At 35.4% G+C, this 27,803-nt stretch overlaps 1 protein-coding gene across 18 annotated transcripts in view; it reads left to right on the forward strand.

Moving 5' to 3' along the window:
• The window catches only part of MAP2 (microtubule associated protein 2), a 283,468-nt gene that overhangs the window by 1,141 nt on the left and 254,524 nt on the right, over positions 1-27,803 (forward strand). Inside the window, exon 1 of one of the 18 annotated variants that reach the window (XM_059928583.1) lies at positions 9,994-10,077. The exons of the other annotated variants lie outside the window; for them this stretch is intronic. The gene's annotated coding sequence lies outside the window, so the exon portion shown is untranslated. Of the gene's footprint in view, positions 1-9,993; positions 10,078-27,803 lie in introns of those variants that run through there. 18 annotated transcript variants of the gene reach the window in all.

Below are 27,803 nucleotides of genomic sequence, written 5' to 3' on the forward strand. Positions count from 1 at the left end.
ATTACTGCCTAGCATCAGGGTTTCAGGATTTTGTCAGAAAATAAAAAAAGCTTTATTAGAAACAAGCCCGTTTGTAACAATTGCTGTGTGCCATCAGCTGTAAGCCCTTAGCATAATGCTTCCAGCACATAGACCCTTTAAAACTGACTCGATGTGAAGGGTTTTTGTTTAAATGAGCTCACACACACAAGCATGCACAGGGGTATGGTGGTACACACCACATACACACACACACACACATAAACACATTTGCATATATAATACACTATATACCTAATGTTGCAAAAGGGAGTGGATACTTAAAGACGAATCTTTAAATATTTATCCTTGAAGGTTTGGGATTATGGTGTGAATGAAATGTGTAGAGCAAAACAAATAAATATATGTTGTTGGGTGGTATATAATTTTGGATGTGAGGCGAAAGGATTAATGAATATCGGTAAGGTACTAACTTAAATGTTAAAAATATAATTTATTTTAAAATAATCGGTCTGGGAGAGGAAATGACTGCTAACTGAAATTGAGGTTTGCAGCCTCAGTGAGGCGATGGAGAACAAAGCCTTTTATGTGAGCCACATTATGCAAAATGTCCCATGCTTGAGCTGCAGGTACCAGCCTAGTATAAAGCATAGCTCTGTAACCCTGTCATTTCACTGTGGGCAATTATAATTTTTTTGGCAATGAAAATAGATTAAATAAATAAAAGCTCTTGAGAATGCCCAGGAGGAAGATTATAGCCTTTCACTTGAATGTGACTCAAAACACCCATTTAACTGGGCAATTGGTGTCTACATATTTTGGTAGAAATCTTTATGAATTTGTAAAAAATCATGGGCATTTCAGTCACCCCCTCTTCATGCACAAAAGCATTTCCTTCTCAAGGAAAGGTGAAAGGCGTTTTTGTCTTTCACTAAAAAGTGTTATATTTGCGTGTGTATGTATGTGGTGTGTACCACCATATGCCTGTGCATGCTTGTGTGTGTGATTTTACGTTGCTTTCCTGGTAATTTTATCTGGTTATCGTAGGTTTACATCTGGAATCACGATTTGCATGTGATAGAGCTATTGTGCCTTTAGGATCAGTGGTACATGCTGTTTATCTGTCCGTGCTTTATTTAATTTTAGTATTTCACAATATGCTATAATGTTATTTAATTTCCAAAATTCTTTTTGTTGTTGTTTTTATTTTACCCATAAGCAGAAATTTGCTTAACATACATCTGGAGATCTAAGCAATTTAAAAATTGAGCTTCCTTTTTTTTAAAAAAATAATATTTTAAATACATGAATTTTCATTTTCTCTGTTTCCCTCCTCTTTTCATTTCCCTTGCCCCCATCAAGTAACCTGTTTCTTTGTGACTCTGTCAATGCTGCTTTCAGCTTCTAGTTATGTCTAGACTATCAAAAGTAGAGCCAGTGTTCTCAGGAATTTCAAATTTAGGATTTGTTAATTCTCTGTAGCAACTCTCCCAGGATGACTTGTTTACAGCACCTTCTCAGGGAGGAAAAGGAGAAAAAATGTGCTGAGAGAGCATGACCCAGTGAAACCGGCACAGCCATTACCTCATCCTAGTAGCTACTTCAGATTCATTGAGAGAGCAGGCATCCTCTCAGTGGAAACCAAACACCAGGAGCACACCCATCTCAAGGCAGAAGCCTTTCTCCTCCCATAGCAGCCTCTACTGTGTTGCTCTGCTGAGGTTAAAGGGATATTTTCTCTTTTATGGATTTCTTTTCAAGGATCTTGAACTTGGTCATAAGTATGCAACCAGAAATGAAACTTGGCACAGCATACCCGAAGGAATAATTTCATTCCTTTACCACTTATGGCTTAAATCGATTTGCAAATTTTCTAAACATCAGAAGGGAAAAGGAAGAAAAATGCTTGTTGGTGTATTTTTGCATGTTTTCTTATGACACCCATTTTTTTTGTGGAATTTTACTAGCAACTAGATAACAGACTGGATTGTTATGCTTTTGAAAAATGGAGTTGCACTGTTGGATTTTAAAATGAAATAGTTACAACGTTTGCTTAGATGTATACATGACAATATGTGGATACTTAAAATATTCATTGATGTCCCCATAAGACTGACCATATGAAACCAACTTGGGGATTTTAGTATTCAAGTTGATCACTTTGGTTAATGAATTCCTTTCAATGCTTAATTTCCTCTTGACAGATTAAGATAAAGAATCTGAAATAACAGTTACAGTGGATGATAACACCACCCCCAGGTCAATACCATATCCCTTAATGCTAAAAGTAGTCATTTAGGTAAGTTATTAGTAATGCATTAGTAAAAGTTATCCAAAGATAACATTCTGGAACAGTCATAAACTCTTATGTCTCTGAAACATCAGGTAAAGATGCTGTTACGCTCTTTGAGTCATATCTGATTCTCTCAGATATGTCTGTTCTTTTTCTACTTTAGTTCTCCCTATGCCTTTCTTAATGCCATTGCCTTGATCTGCTCAATCTAGACCTTCTTATGTGTGAGCAGTATTTTGATCATTTCACTGATTTTTTTCCCTCTCTTTTCATTCCATTCTTTAAAATCTCATATTTGAATGTTAGTCTTCTCTAGGCATTTTGTCTTCAATACTGTTACTCTCAATACAAATTTAACCTTTACTTTTCATTTAGGAGAGTATTCTGATTTATTTATTTATTTAATTTATTATGTATCTCTTAAGTTTCTATTAGATGTAGAATATTGTACTGGGGACTATGTATAGAGACACAAAAAATACTACAGGGCTCCTGGCTTTAAGAAACTTATACAACAATGTAAAGCAATTATACTCCAATAAAGATGTAAAAAAAAAAAAAAAAGAAACTTACAAATAAAGTTAGAGGGATTTGTTTCTTTTGTAATGGGGAATAACTAAGAAGTAACATTTAAATGAGCAGTTATTGTGTTTCAGATATGATACATAAGTTCCAGGGACTGCACTTGGGCAGGGTAATGTCCCAACACCTCAAAGACAAGCTTTTATGTATCAGTTATGTAAATGTCCTAATGTACACCCTGTATATCCTTCTTTTTCCATATATGTATTCTCTCTATATAATTATATAAATATTTGTATATATAAACTAGGGAATTGTAAATATAACATCTCTGACACACAATGGAAGTGCTATGTATCTCAAATGCTTCAGCCAATCAGCTGAATCAGCTGTAGAAGGTCAGATCATTAAATGCTGGACAGCACATGAAAATCTCAATTCAGATTATTCTAAGCAACTTTTGGTGTCTCAAGAAATTATCAGTCCCAGGAATTGATTCCAAAGCAGTTAAAGAACTACAAAGTAAGAAGTGGCACACGAAGGGCCAAAATCATGGGAGAGGGTGTGAGAAAGTTTGGGTGAGTAGGTGGGGGTAGAGGGGGATGAGGAACGAAAGCAAATTCTCAGCTACATTCCCTTTAAGCTGGAGATGAGCTTTTGTCTAAGTGGGTGAAGAGGGAAAAAATCTGTTTTGTTTTTCTACCTCAACATAATATTTTGTTTGAATCCCTCCCCTGCCATTACTTTGAACTAAGGCCATAGGTGTTTTCTTGTAAAATTTATACAGGATGCTTATTGGAAGCAATTCTATAGTGAATTAAAAATTTCAAAACAGTATGAACACAATTAGTTGACTTTTTATGAGAAACACTGTGAATGTAATCTTTGAACTTAGTCTTTCCTGTTCGAGAGAGGTAAACTCTTTGAGTGGTGATACTTTTTAACTGTGATACGTTTTACATAGACATTTTAGTGAAATTCTGTGGAAGTTAAGACAGAGCTCAGGATTTCCTTTTTCAGTCAGTTGTTAAATTTATATTGTGGATTTTAAAGAAAGTTTTAAACAATTTGTTTTTCATTAATATACACCAGAGGGGACAACTCTTATGTTTTGCTTTTTGTTATGTTAATAGGCCTTTTAGAGAAAATAATTTAACTAAGATCACACAGCTTGACTTTCCTCTTGCTTTCTTCTTTTCTTCCTTTCTTCTCCCTCACTGTCTTTCCCTTCCTTCCTTTCTCCTTTTCTTTCTTTGCTCCTTCCTTTCAATTTGTATTGGCAAAAAAAAAATCACTGATGATTAGAAAATGCAAATATATCCTGCTATTTTTCTTGCAGTTTATTTTCCATTATATCTATATTTCTCATTTAACATGCAGTTTTATGCCAATTTCTGCTCCTTCTCAGGGCTCCATCCCTATCTTGGCCCCTTCTTTGATCTTGACTTTTATATTCTCTAGCATTGAACAATCTTTTCCTTGTATACCAGTCTTTGATCGTGCTTCCTTCCTCTAGAAGGCCTTTCTGAACCAGGAAGAAAAGTTACTTCCTTGTTTCTTCCCATTATTTGTACCCAAGTTGACTCAGACTCCCTTATCTTACAGACAATTGCTTATCCCAATTGTGTCCTTTCCAGCCTTCTTCAAATTAGTTAAAAAAAGAAAAATATGGTACACCTGTACAACTTATTGCTTTCAAAATGAAAAATTTGATTGGCCAACTGTATTTTGTTATTTTATTCACCTGACATCAAATAAAATGGTTTGACTGTTTTTTAAAATTGAATTGATTGGTAAAGTCATTATGTGTCAGGCAGTCCACTGTCTTCGTTTTATGCTAGCTAACTACACTGATGTTCACCTAAGTTGAACTACATTAATTTAATTTTAAATGAAATATTCCTAGTTACATTGCTTTGTACAGCATCAGCATTAGCCATCTTGAATCCATCTCAAAATGATCATAAAACACAGTACTTGAATATCCATGAGTATATTTCATTGCTTAAATATCTAGCTCTCTTATATTTAAAGCTAACTTATAAGTAAATATACAAACAAGCTCTTTTAGTTTGAGATAGAATAATCAGGCCAATATGAACCCTTTATATCACATTACTTTAGGTATTAATGGATTTATAGTTGGCCATGTTGTAACAATTGCAACGTACTGTATTATGTTGTTAATGGACAGCAGTGAAATTATATAATAAATTAGTATGAGAAAATGTTTTCTAATTTTATTGGCTAGAAAGCAGCACAATTAAATAATGCTAAGCTTTGAAACTGTATTATTTTATTTGGGTATTGTGCCTCTCAAAATTGTAATTTAGTCTTTCCTTTAGAGTATACATTTTTGAGCAGAACAATATTTTAAACAATATGCTGCCTGTTTTTCTGGTGTTTATGAGACCACATTCCTTTGGCCCACTTTGAAAACAAACAAGCAAATAAAAAGTTTTTAGGATTCAGTTATGCATTCTTTTTATGTTAATGTCATCTAATATAGCTAGGAATAGATCTGATTCTGTAATTTACTACACATACTTATATTGTTCAAACAAAAATCTGCAATCTGTAGCATACAATTTCTTTGCTCAGTGGACAAGAATATGGAGTTATAACACCTGTAACAACTTATTAGTCCACCAAATGTGTCTACCTTGTGTTTCACAAAGGGCTAGCATGGTAGTATTTGTGTGTGTGTGTGGGGGGTGGCGCTGTGTATGTGTGTAATAATCATAGAGTTAGCCTTATGTTTATGACATTTTCTATAGTTGAGATAAATTGTTATATAATCAGTTGATTTATAGAAAATTTAAAATTATGCTTTGATGCATATGAGAATATTTGGTAGTAAATAAAATTTTATAGGACAAACAATGACATAATTATTCATTAACGAAATCAAATCAGATGAATTTCAAACAATTACTATATTTTTCTGTTTGGAGAGATATAGTCCAAATTTCACTGCCCATTATTAAAATCAAATGATACAGCTAAATCTTGTGCTCAAAATCAAAGCATCTCCATGTTGATCAAATGTCCTGAATTGAAATACTGGTCCTTTAAATTTATCTTTTAAGAAGTGCAGGTGGCACTGCTACTGCATGGAAAATGCAGTTTATCTTCATTTAAACAGCAGAAGCCAGGAACTTTAGAAATTTTGCTGCTAAGAAAGCATTAAGAAAGCACTGAGCATCCTATTGGAAGCTAAATCTCTTATAAAACAACGAAGTGAGTATGATCTAGGGTTTATTTTAATGGGTTTGGCCATTGTGCCTCAAACTAAAGCTTGCCTCATTCATAGATTACATGATGAAAATTATTATAGACCATTAAGTGGTCTTTGGTGAAACTGAGGTTTTGTGGGGTTTTTTTTTATGTTCTTATCACTTTCAGACCAATCACTAGTTCCATGATTTGGGGTTTTTTTGTTTTATTTTGAAAAATACCACATTAAGTGAGGGTGGTCCATATCAAAATTGTAAATTATGACAACTTGGTACAATCTTGGACAGTCTCACTGCCCTATTTCAGCCTCTTCCCAAAGACTACCATCAAGTTTTGTGATAAGAATCCAAAGTTTTCCATTAAAAAACTGATACTGAAATGAGTAAACTTATTAATGAAATCTTTTCCTTTTCCTTCCTAATATATTTATAGTCCGTGTAACAGTAGCTTTTTGTAACCCTAATAATTGGTGGCCTAGAAGGACTGTGTGCTTATACATCTGGAAACAAAGTCTATTCTTCTGTGCCTCTGCCCTGTGACAGAAGGGACATCAGTTCTTAAGACTTGCTAATTATATATGACTTAGATGTTTGGAGAGGAAGAGGGACCCTTAGGAGCAAATGGTGTGAACCTCTGATGTACATATAAGTAAACTGGGACAGGGAGTGGTTAAGTGACTTTCCTGAGGTTCTGAGTAGTGGAACCGGGCCTAAGATTTAGTTATTCAGGTCAAACTCAGCCTGGTAAGGGGATGCCAGTAAAGAACCATCTCACTCGGACTCTCTGCTTCCAATTCTGGTTATATTTTTGTTCTCTGACCTAAGGGTGGGGTGATCTGGCAGTCATACCTGCCCCACTTTGTGACTCAACTGTGACTTTCACATGAATATAAAAGAGGGAGGGACTCAGGCCATTCCAACCAGCTCCATGCCAGCTCCGCTGCGGAACGTGGTGAGGCTAAACCCGGGCCAGGAAACACTGACAAGGCTGCTGCACCAGGTTCATTCTTGTGGTTTGGATCTCTTAGGACAGAAGTTTAAACTCTCTGGGGTTGTGTGCCCAGACTCAAGGTACTTAATAAGCCAAGGAGCTTTCCTCTGAACTTGAACTATCCATACTGATGCCTCCAGATTGATTGAGTTTGTGTTTAAACTTGGCTCTGTGTTCAAGGGGAATCCAACAAAAATAGCCAGATTGAAACTTTTTTATGACCTATAACACTATGAAATTTTCTCAAAAATAGCTTTCCTTTTGTGTCTCTGCAACTTTAACATTTTTAGCTAAAAGGAAGTGAGCTAGAAAAGCTGTGGCCTCTGTGTCTGTGTCTGTTTCCCTCTTAACTTTTCTACTCTCGTATGTCTTCCTGTTTCTCTGCCTCCAGTGTTCCAGTCCTCTTGTTTCTTTGCTTCATCCAAGGAGACAGCAAATTAAATAAGAATTAGTTGTTTCCATGGTACTGTGTTCAGTAGAGCTTCACCCATACCCACACTGCTTAGGCATTATAGAGTCTTAAGCTGACAAATACATGAAAGGCATGAAGAGCATCTTGGAGGAAAGAAATTAAGCAGAAAGCATGCTTAAATATTTAAAGAGAAGTATACTCCTAGTCACTGAAAACTGAAACTGTATACCACTATCTAGGGAGTGAAGGAATTGTAATGTCATCCTTCTGTTAAAGAATGTCATATAGTATGTCCTAATTCTCTAAATGAATGTACTTAGTCATTAATCAGAATTGGAGTTACCGTTTTATCACTGAGTAGCTGGAACAATTCCTTAAAATATTTTCCATGAACATTTGAGAAAGGATGGGCTATACATATTGGCTTCTCCTGAAGTATCTTTATTTTGAGCCGTAAATATAGGAAAAAGCCATCTTAATTGCACATCACGAATGTATACCTATGAAGGCAGATCTTTTAAAATAAGATATTTTATGCTTTTCTTCTTAGATGTGGTTTATTGAATTTGATAGTCTGAAAATCTAAATGATCCATAAAGAGTAAAAATTGAGTTATTTGTAGTGAGGTGGATGGACCTAGAGTCTGTGATACAGAGTGAAGTAAGTCAGAAAGAGAAAAACAAATACCGTATGCTAACACATATATATGGAATCTAAAAAAAAAAAAAAAAAATGGTTCTGAAGAACCTAGGGGCAGGAGAGGAATAAAGACGCAGCCGTAGAGAATGGACTTGAGGACACAGGGAGGGGGAAGGGTAAGCTGGGACGAAGTGAGAGAGTGGCATGGGCATATATACACTACCAAATGTAAAATAGATAGCTAGTGGGAAGCAGCTGCATAGCACAGGGAGATCAGCTTGGTGCTTTGTGACCACCTAGAGGGGTGGGATAGGGAGGATGGGAGGGAGACACAAGAGTGAGGAGATATGGGGATATATGTATATGTACAGCTGATTCACTTTGTTATAGAGCAGAAACTAATACACCATTGTAAAGCAATTATACCCCAGTAAAGATGTTAAAAATAATAATAATATTTTTTAGTAAATGATGTTCTTGGGAATAATTCGTTTTTTAATTTTAACTTTTGTATTATGTATAATCTATATGTGGTATTTTACAGACAATACATATTTATATAATTGCTCATGAAAAGTTAGTGTGTGCAACAAGGATATTATTCATCTCTATACTTGAAAAATGATACCCTATAATCTTTCTTAAACTGCCTAACTCTCTGAAATGTAAAAAATGTTGCACAGGTATTCTTTTGGAAGAAACAAAAAGTTAAAAAAAGAAAGAAACATAGCTTTTGTCTTGCAGATTTTTAAATTTTTAAATAGGAGAAAATTTATAAAAGAAAAATTCATGGTCACAAAATTTTAATATTTTAAACGTAAACACTACAGGGCAAATAGATACTCTTTATTTTTCTTCCACTTTAATATCACGCTGGTGTGCCCTAAGTACTTCTAATATCATGGTCCATAATCATTTATTTATTTACCAAATGGTTATTAGATCCCTAATATACAGCAGGAACTTTTTTGAATATATAGTATATTGGGACAAACCACACAAATTCCTGCCCTCATGGAGATAATATTCTAGTAGTGGGAGATAGAAATTAACATGTAAACCAAATTACAGACACGAAAAAAATGCTGCAAGAAATAGAAAACAAGAACACATAATAGAGCTTGTCTGGGATGGCATAGGCTGTTCTTGGAGACATGAGTAATGAGAAGTAGCCAGGCATATGAATATCTGGGGGAAAAGTTTTCAAGCAGAGGGAACAGAAAAAACAATAGCCTTAAAGCAGGAAGAAGCCTGGAATATTTGAGAAACAAATACAAAGCCAGTGGCCCTGGAGTCTGATGAACGTGGTAGAGGGTGATGGGACAGGAAATCAGGGCAGAAGGCAGATAGCAGGCCACAAGGTTCTCTTGACCATGATAAGGGGGTTGACTTTTATTTAATTGGCAGTACGTTCTAATTTTTAAGGTAGTAGAAGCAAAAATTTTTTTGCGAATCTCATAAGAGCTTTCAAAGATTAATTATGTCTTCTAAATCTCTGTAGATATATTTGTTAACATCACTAATGCATTAAATCACAAGAGAGAAATCATTTAGAAAATTAGAAATCAGTGATAGAGATAAGATTAGATTTTTGTTGATATAAAATGCTCTAAACATGGGCAACCCAAATTGTGTCATTTTCTTGAGATATTGGAGAATTACATATGTAAGTGATTTTAACCCCTGCAGCTTTTTTGTACCTGAAACTAAGTTTTTAAAAAAATCTAAACAGAAAATTATAAATCCATGTTTGAGGAAAGTAGTCACAAAAATCACTCCAGTGTCAATATGAATGTGTTCTTTGGCTATTTTCCCACAGCAGCTTTAGTTATAAACAAGGCCAGGTGCCAAGCAACAACCAATATGGTACTGAAATTTATAAATGAATTAAATAACGGAGTTACACATATTTTGCTTTTTACAGGTAATGGCCTAAATGTCCTGAAATTCAGTAAGTGAGCTGATCCAATTTCATGATGATCTTGAATCACCTTTGAGATTAATGGTTAGTTTACCTCTTCATGTATATTGCTTATGCTAAAATACTTAAATGTACTTTTCAAATATTTGTAGACCTAGTATAATGCTCTACTGAACTTAGCATTAAACACAGTTTGCCAGACTTTTGATTGATTGTACTTTTGGCATAATTCAAGGCTGTTTACTTTTTTCCTAGGCATTTCCTCAATAGAAAACAAAACTATTAATTTTTTTATTCTTTCATGTAATATTATTTATAGGGCATTTTCAAAATATCACATAATTTAGGAGAAAGTAGTATTTTTATTTTATAATGAAGAATTGAATTACTGTTGATTTTTCTTCAAGCTTCTTTTCTTTCTTTTTTTTTTTTTTTGAAATTCACGTTCTTTTATTTATTTATTTATGACTGTGTTGAGTCTTCGTTTCTGTGCGAGGGCTTTCTCTAGTTGCGGCAAGTGGGGACCACTCCTCATCGCGGTGCGCGGGCCTCTCACCATCGCGGCCTCTCTTGTTGCGGAGCACAGGCTCCAGACGCGCAGGCTCAGTAATTGTGGCTCACGGGCCCAGTTGCTCCGTGGCATGTGGGATCTTCCCAGACCAGGGCTCGAACCCGTGTCCCCTGCATTGGCAGGCAGACTCTCAAACACTGCGCCACCAGGGAAGCCCAAGCTTCTTTTCTTGACTTCCACTTTGTTTTGTTTTTAGGATTAATTAATTATATGATGTAAATTGCTTTAATGTGGAACAGTTAGGTAGAATGATATATCTATCTCCCAGACTTGCAATTACTCAAGTTAAATATTAAATATATGAATAACAAACCAACAAATAATTCAAATATATATTAAACTCTAAATAGCGTTCTTGGAATTTTATTTAAATGTAGGCCTTTTAATATTGAGATATCACTAAATATCAAATATAAACTGTTATTTCAAAGAACTGATGAAAGGCTTTAAGAAAAACAAGAAAGTGGTTGATTTTCTTCTATATGTACAACCATGCTTATGCTATGGGATGTAAAATATACAGCATGTTGTTTTCCTCTAGTTGCCACTCGCTAGAGACACAAGACATAAAACTAATATTAAAAAGAATATAATGCACAATAAGGTAAATGGTAAAGAATAGCATGTCTTGTAAGTGCTATACAAATCTAGAGGAGGGAAGTATATCACCATGTGCAGAAGCTAAAGATTTCATGTGGGAAGCAGGATGTGGAGTGGTGCTGCATAAGTGGCTTGGTTTGGAAAGCACCCAGGTAGGATGATAGCAAAAGCAAAGACACTGAGGTGACAAAGAGCAAGGTAAACCGTATTGCCTGCAGTGGGGGATTCCTTTTGGAGAAGAGTAAGATGGGTAGGTGGTCTTGGATTTGTAGAGGTCCTTAAATACCAGGCTTACTTGGGGTTTTGGTTTTATCATAAGGCCATTGGAGTCAGTGAAGGATTTTGACTTGGGGAGGAGGGTAAGGAGTGTGATGTTTTAAGATTAGCAAGAAAAATTTGAGAGGATGTAGTGGCAGGTCTAGAATTTCTACATATGGTGTGGCATAGAGACATCAACCTATTTAGAGGCAGAGACTAAGGGACTTGTTTGGGAGCTATGGTTGCAGACATTTTCACAAACAGCTAAGAAAATATCAATACCAAAGAATGGAGGTGGTGACACTGATAAAGATGGGGTGAGGAATGCCAGTGTCAAAAAGTTCAGAAATACAGGCTTGAAATGGCCCCAAAGAGTTAGAAGCCATGTAGAACTGTAGTCAGTGAGTAGTATGCTCTCCTATTGGGGTTATGTCATGTGCATGCAAAATATGTATTTTTAAAAAGACATTGGCCTTGGAAAACAAAGCAAAGAAATAAGGACAAATTTCAATTCAACTCCTCTGATTTCTAGGCCATATTGGAAATGAACTATGTGACTACACAAATTACTTTAGTAAACAATTATTGAAAATCAATGGTATGAGTGTCTAAAATTAAGTAAACAGATTTTCTTGCAAAAGATTACAAACATTTTTGTTAGATATTTATTTCTGATTTTAAATAGTTGCATTCTAAAAATGTTTTTATAAATAATATCAAATGTCAGGGTTAGCAAGCTATTCTGTAAAGGGTCAGACAGAAAAATTTTCAGGCTTTGTGGGCCATATATAGTCTCTGTTGAAATTGCTTAGCTCTGCTGTTGTAGCAAGAAAGCAGCCATAAACAATATGTAAACAAATGGGTATTGCAGTATTCCAATAAAGCTTTATTTATAAAAACACATGACAGGTCCATTGAGCAGTGGATTGTAGTTTGGCACCACCTGACATATACTGTCTTGGTTGAACGTGAATCTAGAAAATGTCTTTAAAATTATAATAACCATACTTTTAAGAGGTCACAAATACATAAAGACTATGTAAGGACAATAGTTATATATTTCTCTTTATGAAGACCCATGGAATCTTTAGGTTTCTTTCAAGTCAGAGCGTGTTAAAAACTACTTGACTTTGTCTTAAACCACTGGCTTGGTTTTATCATATGGACACTAATTGTGTTTCTATTTTTTCCTTGGCCTCTAATAACCTCAGAATAAAGTTGTGTCCTACTTCAAGTAACTGGGCAGAACCTAAAGTATACATTTCACATGCTAACTATTTCATGCTTTACTTTCTTAGATTTCCATTTGTAATTTTTTTAAATCCTTTTTAGAACAAGGTAAGGTATAAATAAAGCTACATTCTATATTTTCATCAGAGATCCACTTACAATTAAAGTCTTTGACCAGAGTTCTTCCTTTCCAGGAGTAAAGGTGACATGGCATTTCAATCATGTTTGCTATTCAATTAGGACAGATTGCATTGCTCATGTTATTCAGTTTCCACAACTGAAATCATTTTCTCAAAAATAACCTGTGACTTTTGTGTGAATATGCTATTGCAGAGCAACTATTAAATCTGTTACCCTCATACTTTAAAAAAATGGGATTGTTGCTGCTAAACCTTTTGCTGTGTTTGTTTTACCACAAATGCTTTTCAAACCATTTTTCAACCCCCAGGACCTCAGTAGTCCTGGTAGGAAGCTACTAAGATCCAAATATATTCTCTCTTTTATGAATGCATGAACACGGAAATATTCTAGGGATTAGAAATCAGATATTTAAATACTGTTCTTTCTCTACAGAATGCTACATGAGATTTCTCACTTCAAAGTGAAATCTTGGACTCATGGTATAAGTAATGAGTTTTGACTTTTTTTTGTTTTGTTTTAAATACTCATCATGTGAAATGATACTGTTGCCTTTTATTTTTAATAATAGGTCTTTTTAATACATTGGAATTAAATAATTGGTCTAATTTTGACTGTCCTGTTCAATTAATAGTGAAATGTATTTGTTTGACTCTTCTGGAAATGGTATAGTGGTCAAGAGAGCTCTTCATGTGACCATTCACCTGAAAAATATATTATCAATTAGATGTGACTTAAAAATGATTCTTAGACATAATCAGGGAAGTGTCATGGGAAATGACAATATTCTTCTTTAAAAGTTAAGAAAAAGAGAGAGAAGAATACCATATAAGAAAAAGATAAATTAGAAAGCCCCTGGTATTAGTTAGAGGTTTGTTCCACTTTATCAGTATACTTGTGTTTAGATTGTTTCACTGTAATAGTTTTCTGTGGTTTAGCATCACAGAGAATTAGAAATTATAAGAAGTTGCATTTCAGTTAGACTGGAACATAGAACGGTGAGTGATGGGCCATGGATATAGTTAGAGCCAGGTTTAAAAAATATCATGGTCTAGGCATTTATAGGGATCATAATAGGTGTGATACTGTTCTAATTTCATTGTTAGTGAAATACACAAAGTATCGCTAACATTAGCAAGAGGGTTAGGTTAAATAGTATCAAGTTAGTCGTAATGAAAAAGTGGCATCATATTTTCCTAAAGCAAATTCAATTTGAATTTCTCATGCTAAAAAAAAAATTACATTTTATTGTATATATCAGATGTAAATGGAGACAGTCTGTAAAGAAGGATGTAAATGGAGTATGCATACTTAATCTTGAGAACATCCATTTTATTATTTTAAAATAACTATTTCAAGGTGAAAATTGCTTAAGGCCTCTGTATTATGTGGGGTTATTTTTCACATCACAAGACATATCAAAAACGTGAGAGCAACCACTGGAGATTTTTGTAACAAATGAAATAACTGTGACTTTTTATCTTGTGATAAAATATATCAATAGTTTATTGTTTGAGTAATTCTACTGAATTTATTCAGAATCCTTTTTCTGGAAAGACAATGAGGAAAAGATAGTGAACAACTGCAGTTGCCTTCCCCAAATTATTATGCCCCTCAGAGGTTCTTAGATCTGTAGAGAAGGTTATGTTTGTGGAGAATCTGCTCCCACCAGTGAGCCGAGGAGCCCTGGTTTAGGCCAAGACGTGTGTGAAAAATGTTCCTGCTGTTGACTTAGACAGAGTGGCACTTAATGAGGCCGTTTCTGAACTCAGGTTGGAGTCCTCCAGATGGAGTGAAAACTAACCTTAAAATGACACAGCTCTTTGGTGGTTAGATTTACTATTACATACCATCTTCATAAAATCTAGGGTTACATGTATCCACAGCACAAGATATAGTTAACATACAAACAGTACTTCAAATTTGGGATAACTGTGTTATATAGTTAGTTATAATATAACCTAAAAATAGAATAAAAATGGACCCCATATTGGAAAAAATCTATGCAACTCTAATAAAAATTTCATTTCATTTTATTTTATACTTAAATATAATTTACTGACTTTTATTCTGTCATCACTTAACTTAATAAAATTGGAAAGTTAAACATTTGAAATTGTACACAGACATTATGATGACTCATCACCGAAGGTCTATAAAAGTTTCTTCTCCATTTTTGAGGATAGAGAGGATAAAATAGAGAACAGAGAGGGGAAGCATATGGCAATACTTTGTGTAAGTCCAGCTTTGCTTTGCTCTGTTATTTCTGTGAGTCCACATTGATGCTCTGTTTTATTTGTCGTTTATGAGACTAAACATACTTAATTACTTAGTTCCACAACTACTCGTGATTGCTAAGGTCCACATTTATTAATACTTTTAATCCTTTGAACAAGATGGTGTGTGTGTGTGTGTGAGATTTACAAAGGGCAACTGTCTTTGCATGGACTCCTAAAGGAAGTACCAAAAAAAAAAAATGTAAGTCCAAACCAAACTACAACCTCGTTGGCCCTTGTTTCATTATCTTTAAAATGAGGATAGTTCCAAAACATCTCTCAAGTTTTTTGTGTTTTGTTCTGTTTTGTTTGTTTTAGATCTAAGAACCTGGAAGTCAAATTAAGGCTATCTTTTAGGACCAGGATGTTGTTCCTCAGGAAGTAACAAAATTAACAAAATGATCTACATGCCACAATTGTAACTCCAATGAAAAAGGCAATGTGGACAGATTTACCATACATAAGAGATGTCTAACACCTATGGGTCATATCAGGCATTCTTGGACTAAGGGGCATAAAGCTAAGCATTCATGAAATTTTAAATCAATGTTAAGTCATCCCACTAGTTGATACTGGGATAAACAACATGAATAGACATGGGCAATGCACTGAATTTATTTGGAAGGAGATGTAAATGAAAATAATATCTTACAGACCCTTATTTATTTTATTGTATGTTATAGTATACACAGTGATTTTATCACGATGAATTAAACACTATTTGTTATATTGTGTTTAGATTTAGCCATCTAGATCATTGTATGTAGGCTGTGTACATTTTCATAGAGTAGGTCACTTTTTAAATATCTTTGAAAACTTCAATAATCTCATTTTTAAGGTAGAGAATATGAGACCTTAGTCACTATATAATTTTATTTGCTTGCTTGCACAGTGCAAGATATCCCTACTGTCCAGAAAATTATGTGGATTAAGGGAGTGATCAATAAATATTTTTGAATCAATGAATGGTTTTAGAGAAATTAGTTTAGAACCCCAAAAAGTTTAACACAGCCTGTTTAGTACTATACCAAAAAGGAAATAATCACTCTTTTTTGGGGTGGTAAGGTTTGAAGGAATCAACACTGTCTCTTTCTCTTAAAAGAAAAAAAAAAAACCAACCAATTCCATATGTCTAAAACACCCAATCTTTACCTTTCTTTAAGACATATTAAACATTAGCACTCTCCCCTCTTATTGAGTCCTTGGGAAAGTCATTTGACTCTCTGGGCCTCAGTTGTCTAATCTACAAAATGAGGGGATAAATCTAATTGTCTCCAAGACTGCTTCACATTCTATGGTTAATTGAAAGGACATTGCATTAATTTCATACTTTTGCACAAATCAGTTTGTCATGTTAAATAGCTATTTGTCCAGTAAAGGTTTCAGTGATTAGAATGCTGACAGATAAGTTTTTTTATTAAGGAAAACTGAATGTCACAAAGGAAGGTTGGAATTATGTGTCTTTCAGAGGAACACAGGTATCCATTGTGAGCATCTATTTTATATTCAGCAAATGTTTATTAAGAATCTGTTATGAGCCCCTGACTGTGATGAACCATGTTAGCAGAAGGAAGAAAAACACAAGACTGCATCCGTACCCTCCAGGAGCTTGTTCTGGAGTTGAGGAAGACAGCACTTTCACATCCTTTGGATAACTAAACAGGGTATACATGAACACTTACCACATCACATCACTAATTTACCTGTTAAAGCACTTAGGGGAGGAAACATATATGTGATAGCCTTAAATAAGAGCCAAGTTATAATATGGTTATGTGCGAAAATGGGTGATACAAATAATCAGAGCTGTTGGAAAGATGAGACTAAGACAAGGCTTTAGGAAAAGATGGATGCAACTCTACACGCATGGCAGATATTTGCCCTTCTCATAGCAAGTGTGGATTTTAAAAAGAAAAGGATTGCTTTTTAAAAAAATTATTTTGCAATAGACAGGCAAAAATGTTTTATTCACTAATATATATGATGCCATGTATATTCCTTGTGTAGTAAGTCTTAAAACAATCCATCAGACTTATGGAGAAAACATTTCTCATAAATCCTTTAAATTTCTTGTTAGCTCTAGATGATCTTCATATATCCCTTAAATTCTCTGAGAATGTCTTCCACTTCTAATGTAAGTCCTTTGGAAGGCATGGTGCTTTGGAAAAGAAGGGAAGAAGAGGGCAGTGTGCCCAAAGGATTTGTTGTACTATTTTTCAAAGCAGAGGCCAGCTGTTTGGGAACTAGAATTAAAATGTAAATGATCAAAGGGGAATAATGAGAGCCATTCTTTTCAGACAATGCCCAATGCAATCACAGTGAGAAAAGGGTTCAGGGAGATTTTCTACTATGCACAAGTCACAGATGAATTGAAAGGCTAGGAGGGAAGTGATTTACAAGGAACTAAGTGGACACAACCTATAGATTGTCTAATACTCTGGGCAGTTGAATTAATAGAGGAACGGAACTTCGTATTCTGCTGGGACTGAATCCAAATGACGAGATAACCGTGCACAGAACTGAGGAAGTCACTGCATTAGTACCATAGCAGGATTGTAAATTGAACTATAGTGCTGGCATGAGTTGCATTTCAATTCATGTGGTTTTATGAATCAAAACAGTGGTCTTTGAATACAATAGGCAGTGCCACATGGGAACAAAATAGGAAGATTATGCAAGAGCTTGGTCAAAATTTTTTATGTTCACCATAGAACAAAAATCTATGAAAGCTTTCAAATCCAAGGATTTTCACAAATAAATTAGTTTTTATTTGTATTTTTATACAAATTTAAGTACTTCAGAAAAAGTCCAAAGGGCTACACATAACTCATATAGGTATATGCTTATTTGAACTGATCTAATCCTAGTATTTGGTGTCAATCAGACATCATGGTTCCGTAATGAAGAAATCAAATATCAATGAGGAAAGAAAACTATAAATATATTGATTTATAATTGGGTTTTACACAAACTACGGAAGTGAAGGAATAATAGAACTTTAAAATTTTGGGGTCTGGGGGGTTTTATACACATTTTTATGAAACATTCATCCATGACTTTGCCTTTCATATGACCATAAAGTTTATATGAGCTAATGAATAATTTCTTTAGTGTTGAAACAACTAAAGACCAGGTCTCAGTTAATGCTTGAAATAGTAAGGGGTTTGATTAGCAAATAAATGTTTAATTATCAGCTTAAATTTTGGCATCTCCCCTCTCCCCCCATCATCACCTACACACACGTACACACACACACACACACACACACACATACATACACACAGTGTTTGGTTTGGTTTGGATCCATCACTCTTACTGGTTGATTTCTTCTGTTTTCAAAGCTTTACAATCACCTGTATTCTGACAACTCTCTAATCGGTATCTCCAGTTTGGGCTTCTTTCTGAGAGTCAGACTCATATACTCCACTGCCTGCCAAGTGGCTCTACTCAGTGTTCTGTAGGCACCTGAAACTCATCATGTTCATAACGAAACTTATTTCAACATCTATCCTACATTCCTTTTATAGTCCCTGTTTTAGGTAATGGACCTATTCCAAGTCAGAAACCAAAAGTTATCCTAGACTCCTAATGTATTTCCAAAATATAAATTTCTTTCAAAGTTTTCTTCTTTTCCACTCTACTCTTACTGAATTGATTCTCCAATTAGCTTATTGATTTTCCTACCTCCAATCTTTCCACATTATATTCAGTCTTTAGATGAACCAAAGTGATCTTTCTAAGCTGTATGTCTAACCAGATCACTCTTCTGTTTAAAATCCTCCCTTCAGTGTCTTTTTAACATGACCAGTAAAGCCATGCAAATCTATAAGCATGCTATCTCTTCCATCTTATTTTCAGCCACTCCTTGCCTATCTTTTTGGCCTCCCTCAGAACTACCAAACTATTATAGTTCTCCCCATACATTACTTGCTCTATCCTTCCCATTATAGATTTTTTCCCTATGACTAATTGCTTTCCATCTTTCAAAACCAGGTCAGCTTTTGTATTTCTCTCCTACTGGATATTTATGCTTGAGGGAAGGAACTATCATATTCATTATTGTAAAGCCAGTACCTAGCAGAGGGCCTGGCACACACTACACACTCAGTAATTATTTGTTGAACTGAACAACGCTGGTTTATGGTTCTGTTTACCTTTTGCTACTGATTGATTAAATAGGTGCTTGTCTACTACATTGAGTTTCCATCCTGGGAGTTAACTTTGGTCAAATACTTAAGTATACCAAGTAATTTCCTCATGCTTCTTGACTTATGCTCCCAGTCTCTTCTCCATCCACTCTCAAAGAGCAGTTACTTCATTTTTACACCCAACCCTGGGTAAACTAAAGGCTTCTTTACCTTAGATAATTGCTTTCTTAGTGGGTTCTTGTGAGAGTTCGCTGTGATGGAGAACTTAAATGGCAATGATATTAGCATTTCATAAGGTCAACAAGGATGCTAGTATGCTTGAAATCTATATTGTTTTGCTTAGGTTAACTTAATTTAATGGCAATAAATGATTTACCAAGAAGATTAACCATTAAAACCAGCAAACTGATGAGAAGTTTAGGGTATTTGTTTCAAATCAGTGAAGGGAACTAGGACCTTTAAGTCTTTAAACTTTAAGTCTTTCTTGGGGAATAAAATATGAAATTTGTATGACTTTTGCATTCAATATTTGTCTTTGCTCTAGGATTCATTTTAATGTTCAGTCTCAGTGAATAAGAAAATTAATAATTTATGCCTAAATAATATATAGTGAACATATTTGGAATACTAATTAGTATCTTGTAATTAAAAGACTTGAATTACATCTATGTGGCACTCTCAGGTCAAGTATAAACGTACATTCCAATTAAATCGAGCCAGTCAGTGTTATGTATGAGGAGGCAGAGCTATCTGTCTAAAATGTGAACTTGAACTGGGTTGATAATTTGAATCGAGATCTTTAGTAAGTTTTTGGTTGCAGCTTAATAAAATTACTTTAAAATAGTTTGTTAGAGGGAAAATGAAAATTATAGTATAATTTAGATCCCATCACAGTAACTTCTACAGGGGTATGTAAGTTATTTATTTAACCTGGAATTTAATTATAATGAATATTTTTCAAACAGAGCCATCATTGAGACTTAGTTTGCTATTCAAATATCCTTGGAAGAAATGTGGAAAACACTTGGATTCTGCATTAAAATTTTTTAATTGGGAGCAAGTTTTAAACAGTGCATTTTAAAATTCAAAAAATTTTATAAAATGCCACACTTTCAAAAATATTTGGTTGTTACATTTAAAAAAGCATAAATCAAGGAGCTGTGAAGATGGATGGATTATCAGCATTACTCTGAAGAAGACGTGAATATTCAGATTGTGATACCTAGTCACATAATATCTAGTTAGCTCCACTTAAAAATGGCTCCCTCTTTAAGAAATTTAAAAAATCTCTAATAAAGCACTGTCCTATTCTAGCATATCTAATGGGCAATAAGGACACTAATATCATTATTGTCTTTTTGCTCTCTAGAGAGGGGTTTATGTTTACACTTTAAAAAAAAAAAACAACCAAACTGACTGTGGGATGAACAATGTAAATTTCTGATTTGGCAAGGGAGATAGTGAATATATATGAAAGTAAAACCTACATCATAATCATTGTTCAGGATAGATTGACAAGAGTGTGGTTTCAGTGTTTGTGGTTTCTTAAAACCCTAAAGCTATGTGGCACTGGTTTTTCTGCAGAGAAATTGCAACACATTTAAAACGTAGCCAAAAATATGGATGGAGCAAGAGAAGAGTTGGTACTCTTGTTTCTTATGGAAAAGCAAAATCACTCAGAACATAAGATTCTGCTGGGCACATAGTCTGCACTGAGAGAGTAAGATGTCATTTTTATGTGACATCTTAACTATTATGGCCTATAATATATGATGGAGAAAATCATGTTCTACCAACAGGACTGAACTTGGGAATAATAATCAGAAGCATTGGCAAACCATTCAGACACCCACATCTTCCAAGAAAATTACTCATAATAGCAATTTTGCATTGAGGTATTAAGCAGCATGTTTTAATAATATGTGGGTTTAAACTCAACCAGAAAACAAAGCAGTTCTTTTCTTTTTGTCTACAGACCATGGAACATACCATAAACTAAATGAACAAAAAGCCACATTTTTTTTTGATGGTCATAACCTGAGTAACTCTGCTTCCTGCCTGTTATAAAATGCCATAAAAAAATTAGTTTTCCATCACAAGATGCATCTGCAAGATGCCAAACAACCAAATGCTAGAAAATGTTTGGATTTGGGGAGTTGGTAATTGTTTACAGTTGCTCAGTTTAATGCCATACTATGGTTATAAGCTTGACATGTTTTTAGAAAAAGTGAAATTATTTTAGAAAAGTGTCACTTTTCATATACTTCCTCGCAGTTCTATTCATTGACTAACAAACAGAAGTAAAGGAAACTTTAGTAGACTGCTGAATGTGGTCCTGGCCGACCATACCTGGTTTTCTTTAGATTCATGTCAACCTTTAGTCAACAGTTTGATTGTAGTTGCATCCAAGGGTCTGCCTTGGATTTTTTTCCTCCTTTGACTTACTTAGCTTTAATGTTACAGTGTATATTTTATCCTTTTTATTGAAAAAGAAAAATCCCAAGGATAGCTTGGAAATATTTACCCTCCCTGCCACCATCACCAATTTCAGTTTAAAAAGAAAAAAAAAGCTGCTACATTAAATTGTTTTGAAAATGTTGGATATTTAATGAATAAAAATGAAACACACTTTAAATTTACAATGGTGGAAATTTTTTTGTGTTGATAGTCAACCTAGAATTACCTGGACATGAATGAGCCAAGGAAAACAATTTTATAGTAACAACAAAAACATCTAGAATTACGTTATTAAAATGAGTGGGAGGGAGAGGAGGGTCTAGCTGTCCTATCTCTCCACCCAAGTGTGAATAAATACACCTTGTTTTTTTCAGGTCCTGGTAATTGTTTCCTTTGTGAAACTAACAGCAGAGAGAGTCAAAGAGCCTGTTCCCTCACACCATCCTACTATTCCATTTAAGTAAATTCTGCAGAATTTAAAATCTTTGGCCTCCTATGGAAATTTAATTAATCCTTGCCAAGTTCAAGGACAGAAAGCTGTATTCATTTTCCAAGACTTCAAAGCTTTGACAGTGTCAGTTGGATAGCAGATATTTTCCTGGATCTTACCTATCTAGGTACTGTAGGTAGTTTAAGACTGCATAGGTCCTTTAAGGCCAACGATTCTTTTCTTCTGGCAAAGCTGCAGTTTGCCACCACCTACATCTTGCTTACCCTTTCTGGAGCTAATATCTAGCTGAAGAACTGGAGGAATGCAGTGAGACACCAAAGTAGCTGCCTGGCTTCTTTTCCCAGACCTGAGTTCTACATGGACCTGAGACTGTGGCCTTCCTAGTGTCTAGACTAAGACACCCTTTGTGTTCAGCTCTAAGTGATATTCCACTTAATTGATCATGAACTTTCTATTTGGTAAAAATGTGGCTTTTTAGTGGCTCACAAGCCTTCACGTTTGATCATACGCAGGAGACCACCTTCATGGAACTACCAAATCCTACCCCACCAGTATACCTTGAACCACTGAGGTTTTGGTAGCCACGTCTCCTTAACCTAGCTGTTGTGGCTCCTTGAGGACCTTTTCCACTTGGCTGGGGCTAAAATATAACATGATACATAATTCCAAGCTACAGAAATCTCCCTTGCACTTTAGTAAAACTTCCTCATTCATATGGAGAAAGTTTTGCTAAAAATCCAAGTGGTTAGTGAAAGAAGCAATATTGTTTAGTCTAGAAAGTCTCAAGGGACACACTTGGTGTTGGAAAGGGCAGCCATGTATGTTTTGATACTCTCTGTAGTGATTTTGCTAACTCCCAAGGGTCATGTAGCAGATGATTATTTAAGCCAATGTCAGGTTGTTTCTGACCCTCTAAATTTGAGAGACCTGTACTATCAGTGCTTCCAAATGAGAAACAGAGTGCCAGTTATGTCCTGATCACTCAGATATTCCATGCCCTAGCTCAGAGAGATGCAAGCCATTCTCTTGCATGCCTGCCAAACTAGAATTCTTAATAATGCCAAGGATGACTAGAACAACATCCCTGGACCACATACTTGGACTCCAGAGCCTTCACTGGTTGTATTAATTTCTTGTGGCTGCTGTAACAAATTACCACTAATTTGGTGCCTTAAAACGATAGAAATTTATTCACTCACAGTTCTGGAGGCCAGAATTCTGAAATTAAGATGTAGAGGTTCTAGGGGAGATTCCGTTCCTTGCCTCCTTCAGCTGTAGCTTGTGGGTACATCACTCTGCCTCCGTTATCACATGGCCTTCTCTTCTGTCTCTAAAATCTCCCCTGTGTGTCTCGTATAAGGACACTTGCCATTGGATTTAGGGTCCATTCTGATAATATAGGATGATCTCTTCATCTCAATCTTTAACTTAATTACATCTTCAAAGATTCTTTTTCCAAATAAGGTAACATTCACAGGTTCTGGTGATTATGGTGTGGACTTATCTTTTGAGGGATCATCATTCAGCCCATTACTCTGGTCTTTCTGGAAAATGTGGTAGCCACTGCATCCCACTGGTGCTTATGCCTGTGGTTTTTGGACTAGAGAGATATGAAGACACCGTACCTAAAGACCACCTTCATAATGTCATTATTAGAGCCCCACAACTAACTCTGATATGTCTTGAACCTACTTGCATTCAGTCCACTTTGATTTAATGCCTGAATTTCTAGGGGTTAGAAATGGAACTACCCAAGTTCAGCACCTTGGCCTGAAGAGACAACTGAAGATCTAACTCTTAGACTATAAATCCCTTGAGTTTTATTTACCAGTATATCACCTAGCACATTGGCTGGATCATAATAGATGCAGAGAATACATTTTCTTAAATGAAGGAAGGAACAATAGGGTCAGAAAGCTGTTTCAGCCCCAACAGATGCAAACGTTTAGCAAGCAACAAGCTGTCGTGCTCCTTATCCCAGAACTACAGAAATGCTTTTGAGAAGGACAGATTAAGAAAACCAGATGTTCAGAGAAGCTTTTCCCTCTCCTCTCTATAACCAAACCCTATGTTTTCATCTCAAGTCCCACCTCCTCCATCAAGCCTTCCCACCTTCATAGTCTATACCAGTGACCTCAAACTATTTTGATAGCATACCCTATTACTAAAACAGCAGTGAACATACTACCTAATGCATATTAATTTTACTATATTTTAAAAAGTTCTGTAGATTGAACTGTTATATAATTATAAATATAAAAAAAGAAATTAAAAAGTGAATTAAGTGTGAAAGAATGACTTTTTCTTGAAAATCACAATGGCTTTATTAACATCTCAAAGGAAAATATGAGTTTCTTATTAATGAATTTGGATATAAATCTATATTGTAAATAACCAACTTGATGATTTCTGATTTCTTTGTCTGACTTCTTGTCAGATGTGTATAGGCTTTCATTGTCTTTATCTGAAGAGATTTTAGATTAAAGGCTAGAGGCATTCTGTTTTTATTGGTTTTTTTCATGTACTTTGATTCCAGTATTATCTTCCATTTTCTGTTTCTGAATAGAGACATTTTAAATTCACTTATCCATTTTGCATCAGAGTGTTTAAATAGAAACCTCATATCCACTGACCTGGGCACATGTAAACTGTTACACATTTTATAAGCCAAGAGCCCTGAACAAGTGGAAACTGCTCTCACTCCCTTTATTAGGGACCATGCAGTTTTCTGCTAGATAGGTAACGTAGTCTTGGTAATATGTGGCATTTGACATATAGACCAAGTGAAGGGGTCAATATTAACTTACATATTAAATATTAGTAACATTTCATTTCGTTTTTCCCTCTTAAGAAAAAATTTATAAATGGAATTTCTAACATTTACTTCCTACACTGCAGTACAGCCCACATATTTTTACTATATCACTTAGTACTTGAATATCTAAACCTTTTTATTATTTGCCTTTGCTCAAGTATGTTTATATACGTACTCCTCAGAATATCTGTAAAGAACATGAAGGTCATATCTTACACATCAGTACCTACATATCATCTGAAAGCACCTGTAAATAATGTTCAAAAACAGTAATTAAGGTCTATAGCTAATTGGAAAACCCAATTTCTCTATGATTTTTTTGATTCATTGTAATAATTTTAAAAATCAGAATCTAATAGGAGTCATCTTGATGTAGCTTATTAAAATAGGCAGTATAGTAGATGGTATGAAAAAATATTTGAATTATCTTGCAAACTATGGGCTACTATACAGTAGTCAGCTATAATTATTAGAATTTCTAAGTTCTTTTTTGAAAGCGTTTTCTTTTTTTCAAAGTTATTAGCAAGTTTGAGTTTTACCTTTTATTTCCTCTGCTGAGTAAGACAGTATCCCTTAGACTGGTAACCTGAGAGATATAATCCAAATCCACATAATTTGAATCTGAACAACTGAGTTATTTATTCACTGATACCGCCATATTATACCTTTTGGTACTGAGGGTTTGTTAAAATGAAGTTGGGCCATGTTAAGGGGGAAAGAAATTTATAAAAGATTCATCACTGGGGCTTCCCTGGTGGTGCAGTGGTTAAGAATCCGCCTGCCAATGCAGGGGACACGGGTTCAAGCCCTGGTCCGGGAAGATCCCACATGCCGCGGAGCAACTAAGCCCGTGCGCCACAACTGCTGAGCCTGAGCTCTAGAGCCCGTGAGCCACAACTACTGAAGCCTGCGTGCCACAACTACTGAAACCTGCGCACCTAGAGCCCATGCTACGCAACAAGGAGAAGCCATGGCAATGAGAAGCCCGCGCACCACAACGAAGAGTAGACTCTGCTCTCTGCAACTAGAGGAAGCCCGCGTGCGACAACGAAGACCCAACGCAGCCAAAAATAAATACATAAAGATAAATTTAAAAAAAAAAGATTCATCATTTACTCCTCACCTCTAGTGACTCTGTCTACCTGGTTGGGGGGGGGGGGCGGGGGTGTTGAGTATAACCCTCAGGATCTGCCTCATCCAGGTTCCTGTTCTCTCTGGCTTCTTGTGGGTTCAGCTAATAGGAAGCAAGAATGGATAATCAGGTATTTATCCACCCTCCCCCACTTCCCTCTTGCTGCTAAGGATACCTGTGTCTCTCTGGTAGATAGGGCAGGCCCCTATCCCTGGCTATAGCTTTTGTGGAGTCTGGTTACACTGTTCTTTCCCCTTGCTTACTACTTTTCTAGTTCCTGGTCAGGCAACATCCCTTGTTGGTTTCCTTAACTTTATCCACACCTCTGTAAGGAATCCCCTCATCAACACCCTACTTTTCTAATTGGACTATGACAGATACACATGCTGAACAAGGTTGGAGCGTTTAATACAGATCTGCAGATAATTTGCTTTCGGGTATATGTAGGCACAGCTGCAGGAAGCTAAGAATAGCTCTGTCCAAAGCATCCTTTTTTTCCTCAGAATCTTTTGCAATTCTAAACTCCTTTTGGGGGGCTCAGTAAGGACTTTATCTTTCACTTCCAGCTTTTCTCTTGCAATCTGATCCTCTCTCTACTCTCAAAAGAGCCTGATATTAGAAGTTACCCATGTTACTTGACTACACAGTATTTTGGAATTGATGAATTTTAAAGAAGCGTACCGCAGCCTTGCATTTACCTTTACAACTTTCTCTTTCTAATCTTATATAGAAAGACTGTATTGACTGTTAATGAAATTTTAGGCAGCACTAAGTTGATGTGGACATTATTAAGGACCCAAAAGAAAATCTTGAAATCAAAATAGGTCTTTTCTGAAGCCTAGCCTTCAGAGTAAACCTGATAGTGTCTTTGAGGGTAAGAGTAGGAAGGGTATGAAGTGACAGTCTAGGTATTTTTCTCCTCTAGGGGTGTACCTGTGATCTCTAGAAGCTGACAGAGTAGGGGGAGGGTTGACCTATATGCAAATGCTAAAGACCTATTTCTAGGAGCTATTTGGTTTCCCCAGCTTCTTCAAGGAGATAAAACCCACTTTCATCTAGTCCCCTGGCAGGTCGTTCTCCCTAGAAAGGCATTCTATCTGGAACTCTCCTCTCCCTTTTTGAACACAGATCAGTTTCTTTAATTTAAGGACCTCCTTATACATTTTGTATTCTCTCACACACCTAAGGAAAAAAAAAAAGTGGTATTTTAGTATCCTTTTATGGTACCCTGGGGCGTATCCCTAGGCATCCTATTTTCTTTCTATCTTTGATAATGACATTTCTGACGAAGTACATCTTCAGAAGGAAACTGTCAGTTGCATTAGAATAAAAGCATATTAAAGGATTGACCCAAATTTTTGCATCCTCCATAGCAGTACGTTTGGTACCAGCAGCACACAGCCCCATCTGTCATGATGTACCGCCATCCCTTCAGTTCCTAGGCTGTAGACACACCTCTGTACCAGCTGACAGTTATCAATGTAAGTTGAAACATGGAGGGATGCAGAAAGGTATGTTTTTAATATCTTACATAAACACCTTTGCTGCAACGTTATAGCATTATTTTGTTTAATAATCAAAGGGGATGCACTTAGTTGGTCACCATCCTCTCTACAAACACTGTTGATCTTTCGTGTATATAAATAATAATTTACATCTATCCATCTTTTTCCTCTTAACTATAAAAGAAATTGAGAATATTTAGCCTTAACCTTTATTTTTTCCCTCATAATT

This window comes from Balaenoptera ricei, chromosome 7, assembly GCF_028023285.1.
Source record: "Balaenoptera ricei isolate mBalRic1 chromosome 7, mBalRic1.hap2, whole genome shotgun sequence".
NCBI classification, from domain to species: domain Eukaryota; kingdom Metazoa; phylum Chordata; class Mammalia; order Artiodactyla; family Balaenopteridae; genus Balaenoptera; species Balaenoptera ricei.